The sequence below is a fragment of the Platichthys flesus genome, chromosome 6 (assembly GCF_949316205.1).
Source record: "Platichthys flesus chromosome 6, fPlaFle2.1, whole genome shotgun sequence".
Taxonomy (NCBI): domain Eukaryota; kingdom Metazoa; phylum Chordata; class Actinopteri; order Pleuronectiformes; family Pleuronectidae; genus Platichthys; species Platichthys flesus.
This window is the reverse complement of record NC_084950.1, coordinates 5,869,557-5,876,069: the sequence shown is the minus strand read 5'-3', so window position 1 is coordinate 5,876,069 and position 6,513 is coordinate 5,869,557.

The following is a 6,513-nucleotide window of genomic DNA, read 5'->3' as shown; positions in this document are numbered from 1 at the left end:
TTGTTGGAGGTTTCATCACACCCCAGTCGAAGGGTGATAATCCCAATCTTCCGTATCAACTTTAAAATTCTTCTTCATACTTTTAAAGCCATCCACAACCTTGCCCCTCCTTACCTGTCTGATCTCCTTCACACTGCCACCTCCACCCGCTCCCTCAGATCCTCCTCTTCCATCCATCTAACTGTCCCCTCTGCCCGGCTTACCACCATGGGGAGCAGAGCTTTCAGCCGCTCTGCTCCCAAACTCTGGAACTCACTCCCACCTGACATCCGAAACATTGACTCCTTCCCTCAGTTCAAATCCTCTCTCAAAACCCACCTTTTCAGGATTGCATTCTCACTGTAGTTGCCATGCTGTTTTTTACTTGCACTTTTAATTTTAATTGTTTTGTTATTTGTTTGCTCCTGTTTTAAATTGTAAAGCGTCCTTGAGTGACATGAAAGGCGCTGTGAAATAAAATGTATTATTATTATTATTAATCTAAATGAAAGGATTTTACACCGGCTAAAGAAACCGAATGTTAGAACTCCACAGTGTGGAAAATTAAAGACCTAAATCTGTATATGACACAAAAATAAACACTTGGACAAACATTAGTGTGATTAGAACTATCTAAAGTTCGGCCGGTGTCCCTGTCACTAACATGGAGGAGGCAGGATTCAGGGTTTATCTTCATATACAAAGCTTCTGACGACATGTGGCCTTAAAATCAATGTCAAACATCTTTTTCAATATATTGATTTACTGTATTATAACGTGACAATAATTAACAGTTGTGTTTCTCCAGTGATTATAAAGATTATTAGTTATTCAAGGGAAACAGCAGTCTAATCTTTAAATCTGCACCATTGATTTTTAGGTTTGAACGTTTGTAATGCATACACATAACTGTTTAGTGCCTCGTTTTCTTGTAGTCATTTGATGATTAACATTCTGTGAACTGTGTGCCGGGCAGCGTGATCTGAGCCACCACACTTCTGCTTCAGTAGAAGAGCTTGTAAAAGGATAGTGATCATCAATCTGGGCTTCTGTCTCCTGTTAATGAGATGGAGATTAGTGATGATAAGGCTAACAAAACACCCAGCTGTGAGTGAGCCACACACACACACACACACACACACATGGGACAGCTCTTATTGAAAAGGAGTGAGTGATAAGAGCTTCATTATAAAGACTCAAAATGAATATCAGGTCAGCATGGAGACGCTTTCTGTTCCATTTCGACCACGTTTCAGATGGAAAAGAGATGAACAGTCGGGCTCTGGTATCACCGGTGTCCTCCCAGAGAATCAGCAAGTAGTTGTTGAGTATGTCTTTTATGAATTGCTGCAACAATTAAGTTTGACATCAGTTTATCTCCTGAGCCTTTGCACCACATCATGTTGGGGTCTCACCTGTAGGATGGACTCCCAGTTTACCAGCAGAGCACAAGAAGAATAAGTTATCAATCTGTCCTGATGGTTTTAAAGTTAAACTCCAATTGTTTGGTGCCTTGATTTGGGTACTATAAAAAAAACTGAGTTCGACAAAGTTTCATGAGTGAAATGTGAAATCTTAGAAGAACCAGTGCTGAACAAATTGTACCTGAGCAGGCTGCAAAAAAGTGAAGGCACTCTGTGAGGATAAATGAAGCCACATGTTGAGGGTCCAGATGTTTGTACTTGATTCTACTTCTAAGATGCTACTTATATTAAAGGATAATGCTTAAAGCCTCCCACCTTGTGCTCTCCTCCTATATTCAGATTTCTCTGCTCATGACTCCTCGGAAAGTCGAGCTCGCACCCTGCCATGGTCGTCCCACTGGGGAATGGATGTCTTTTCATTAACGTGAATAAAGTTAACTGGCTAAAAATATCTGTGCGGGCATTAGAAAGGAGCCGGTGTGCCTGCTGCTGGCTTCTCTGGCCCCTTTCCATGCAGTCGGAGCTGGGTCATTAAATATAGATCTTCTCCCTGGAGAATGTCACAACTGCAGGAACTTGAGGGAGAGGGGAAGACGGGGAGAGGGAGGAGGAACGAGTGCAAGAGCAACCACAACAAAGCACCCTGGGAAGATTTGATTCCAACACTACACTGCAGTCCTCTTAATGATTTGCATTCACCATGATCTTCTCTCACAGGCACAGATTCTTAAAGAAACTCAGTTGAGCTCAGTGTAGCTCTGAGCTCTGCCTACATGTATATAACAACAACACTGTTCCCAGCACACAGTGTTTTTCTGTTTAGATTCGGCTCTTGGTTTTTATCATTTTACACTGAGTTGTGTAAAATATTAGAGTATTTTACAGTTTCTGTGTTTTATCAGTAATATCAAGTCACATCTGTATTTTTAATCATCACTGACCCCAAGAAGACGTTTTCACCTTTAGTCCTTGAAGTTGTTGGATGTTGGGCCGAAGCTTGTGGGACATGCACCTGATGCCTCATCAGAATGGATCTGTGGGAAAGACAGAAGAGTGACTCAGCCTTTATAAACATCTATTTCTGGAGGAATCTGTCTTTGTTTTCTAGGTGGTGTCTTTATTCAAGTTATTACTCCATCCATTGTCATCCGTGTTCAATGTCCAGGAGGTAGTCATTAAATCAGAGGGTAGCTAAGCTTTCCGGCTCTTCCTCTGGAAACCCGAGGTGTCCACAGCCCAGATGGGATATGTAATCTCTCCAGTGAATTCTGTCTCTACCCCGGGTTCTCCTCCCGGTAGAGCGAGCTCGTTGAACTCCAACTGAAGGTGCCCAGGAGGAAAACCCTGATCAGGTGGCCGAACCATCTCAGCTTTCCACGTGAAGGAGGAGTGATTGTATTGTTCTGTTAGCAGGGCTCATGCACATAGAAATGACTAAAGGTAATCAATTATCTTTTTCCATTTAGTTGATTAAATTGTTTGCCTACTCTGCACAATATCTCCATCTTTATTTGTTTGTCAATAAACTGAATGCAGTTTATTGACAAACAAATAATCATGTATTTCAGAAAACAGTATTTGTGCACAATATTCATTCTAACTTTGACGCCTCCTGTAAGTCCGATGGATGTGACAGCAGCAGGTTTGTTAGGTTTCTCTTCAGAGCCACATGGAACAAATAGTCAGATTGTCGTGTACATTCCAGTCCCATGAACAAGGCAACAGGAAAGAAACGACATTGGACTGACTAAAGTGTGTGTTTGTATGTGTATGAGCACGTGTGTGTGTTGGATATATTGGGAATGAGGAGTAGAACTGGCATGCAAACGTGGATTGTGCACATACTTTCCTGTTTTAGCATTCGAATCAGCTCCTGCCTCCTCAACTCATCAAAGTCAAAACAAAAGCGACAGTCAATTAATTCCTCCGGCTGCATTTGATCCATTTTCCAATGCAGAGGCCGGTTCCCACAGAGCGCTGAGCGGAGCAGCTGATAATGAGCTGGAAACACACGGTTTCGTCTTTGAAATTGAAAAAAAACTTCTAATGTGAACTGAAGTCGGTAAAACTGTGATGCATATCGTTTTTAAGCTTTTCCGTCTCAGGGATAGAAAAACTCCTCCGCGTGCAGCTTGTATGTGCAGCGGCTCCAGGAAGGATCAGTGAGTTCTGAGTGGAATGACTGATGTGGTTTCCTGCGGTTTCTCATGTTGATTTGAGCTCTGTCTTGTTGCGTATGTCACATGCGAGTTGAAATAAATCAGGAGGCTGCACTGTCATCATATCAAAAGGCAAATAAATGGTGCATGTCCCTGAGAGCTCGGTGCATGGTAACTTAGGGAATCACATGGACATGCATCTGTGTTTGGTCTGTTTGCGTGTGTCTCCATGAGCTGTCGTGCGTCGAGCTCTCAGGGGCACTGTCCTCACACATGCCTTGATTATATAAAGCTTCCAACTTTCCAACTTCACACACAAATAAACAAAAAACCCTTCTTTTAGGACAATGCAAAGCAGGAGAATGGCTTCATCATCTGCTGTAAGGCACAAACCTCACCATGACTCATTCCAGTGCCTGTGTAAACACACGTTTGTCATCAGAAGCCAATCACTGCCGCTGCCGCCAATCCGTGGCGGCTGGGTACCAAACAAACCAGCTCAAATCAGCCTCATACAATCAAGCAGCATTTAACAACAACACACAGCAACAGCATAATAAGGATCCCAGGCAACATTTAGAGCTGTCAATCAAGTCATCACACACTGGGTTGCAAATAGGCATGAATGACAGAGTTCTAATCAACATGGAACCAAAGAAAGAGCCAAACAACACAGATATCCATGTTAGGAAAACAGCACCAGCCTTTAATTGTGGTCTGGACGAGCATTTTTCTCTCCTGTAATCCGATGTGAAATTATTCAGTGTTTGTTCTAACGCAGAAATAACTGACAGCGAGGGAACCATCATTTTAATAAGGAGCTATCAGGTCTGCTGTTGCTCCCCCATCTTATGAGTTGTTTTTGTTGGGGAAGCGAGGGGGGAGTAAATCAGGCTGGAAACTGTCAGGGAGATTGATGCATTGTGGGAAGAAAGCTATCAGCAAGAGGGCCCATCTGTTACGGGGCCTCATGGTGGGAAAACAACACGGCGCTGACGAGCAGTGATGAGGTCCCACTGCTTACCTGCCTCACTACGGCCAATGAGCCACCTGGGAACCCTGTCGTACTGTGAGCCCGCTCGGTGTGAGGCCCACTTTGATTGGACAAGGGACATGTAGGTAGCGTACGATAGTTATTTGTGTCTGTGTGTGCAAAGTTGAGTTACGTCCCATTTCAAAGTCACTACAAAGCCCCTAATTACCAGTTTGGACCCTCTTCCATTGGCCTGACACGTGTGGTGAGGGAAGTTAATGGTTTGATTAACAAGCTATTTAAGTTGGGCTGCTTTAATGCATTTAAAAAGAAGGATACTACACAGGTTTTGATGGTGAGTATTACCTCTACAAAGGAGGTTGTGTTTTCATCTTTCATCAGTTATTAGAAACAGTTTTGACCCTTTTTTGTTTATTGTAAAAACGGAATTATAAACAAATAAACCATCTAAAATGACAGAAATCCTCTTTGTGAAAAAAATGGACGTGTATTGTCTTTTGATTCTTGTCCCATAGACTTACACGGAGGAGGTGGCTGGCTGCAGTGTTCCACAGGCTCCTCCACAATCCAGAGGGTGTCGAAGAATGATCCCTTGTATCAGACCTACCTGACACTGCACAGATAGTCATCAATGAACGGCAGTGAACTTTACAAAGGCAGAATAACATTTGCTTCTTTTCTTTTCCCTGCCCCACCCTCAAAACCAGACCTCTCCACCCGACGCTTCATAATGAAATCAAGCAGATTTCCAAACTCAAGCCTCAGGTTTCCCATAAAGTCATACTTCCAGGAAATTACAGTTACAGCATAATGCAAACCAGCAGCGAACAATCAGAGTCTGTAACTCTGATTGTAAGAAGCCGCAGCGGTTACAGAAGTTAGATCGCCCGAGGTTTTCATTATCTCCGGGACGGGATGGATTGAGCCAGAATCGAAATGAGGGAGATCATGTGCACCGCGTCCCCAAACTATCCCACAGATAAGACATCGCTGCACTCGTGTGTCAAATAGAGTGGGTGATTAGAGGGATGATTTGTGTGATTGCGGTTTGTAAGTGTTCACATCACAAACCTCGGGACGGGTGTGTGATTAGAGGGCGACAGGTTACGTGGCTGTCGTGCCGCTTTGGTGTTTGCAAACTGATTTTTCTGAGTGTCTGAGTTCATTTACAAGTTGGAAACTGGTAAACACAAAAACTGAGATATGACATAAACAAAGAATTACATTCCATATTCCTCTGTCTTGTTTTCCCCTCTATCACATAACGTTTTCTATAATCATTACACAATATACTATTTAACCTTGCATGGCCCCCGGTTTCAGTCATGATATTTTAAAGAAAATATTTTAAATCTACAAATCTGCACCAAAAAGCTGGAAGACTGAAAAAGACTCAAATCTTGCTTTCTTGCACATTTTGTTCCAATGGGTGAGAAACCACAGAGCATATATATAAAGATGGACGAGATGACTGCTTCCAAACAGTGAAACCAAGGCGTCTTGAAAGCACCCTGGTGGCTGACTGCAGTAAAGGTCATCAGTCCCACCTCCTCCGTGTTAGCGTATGGGAGAGGGGCCCAAATAAATCTACATTCAAGCAAAACTAGATTTCCTAAAAGATGTTTTCTGTCATTTAAAGTAGTTCATGTAACTCTGGGGTTTCAGTTAATGATGCACGTGTAGGTGGGACAGACCACAGCTCCGTCCCCGATCGCCACTCTGACATATCAAGGATGATGGTCCAAGCTGAATTCTGCACATGTATTTGTAAGAAACACAGGTGATTTCTTTAAGTTTTATTCCGAGGAGTTGGACTTTAATCAGGAAAGATGTGAAACCCTCTTTTAGAGAACTTGACAGGCATCAACTCTCCCTATCACAGCTCTGTGGCTACACTACACATGTAAATCTGCACAGAGCATCTGTTCCACTTTGTATCAACACCGCAAATTATGTA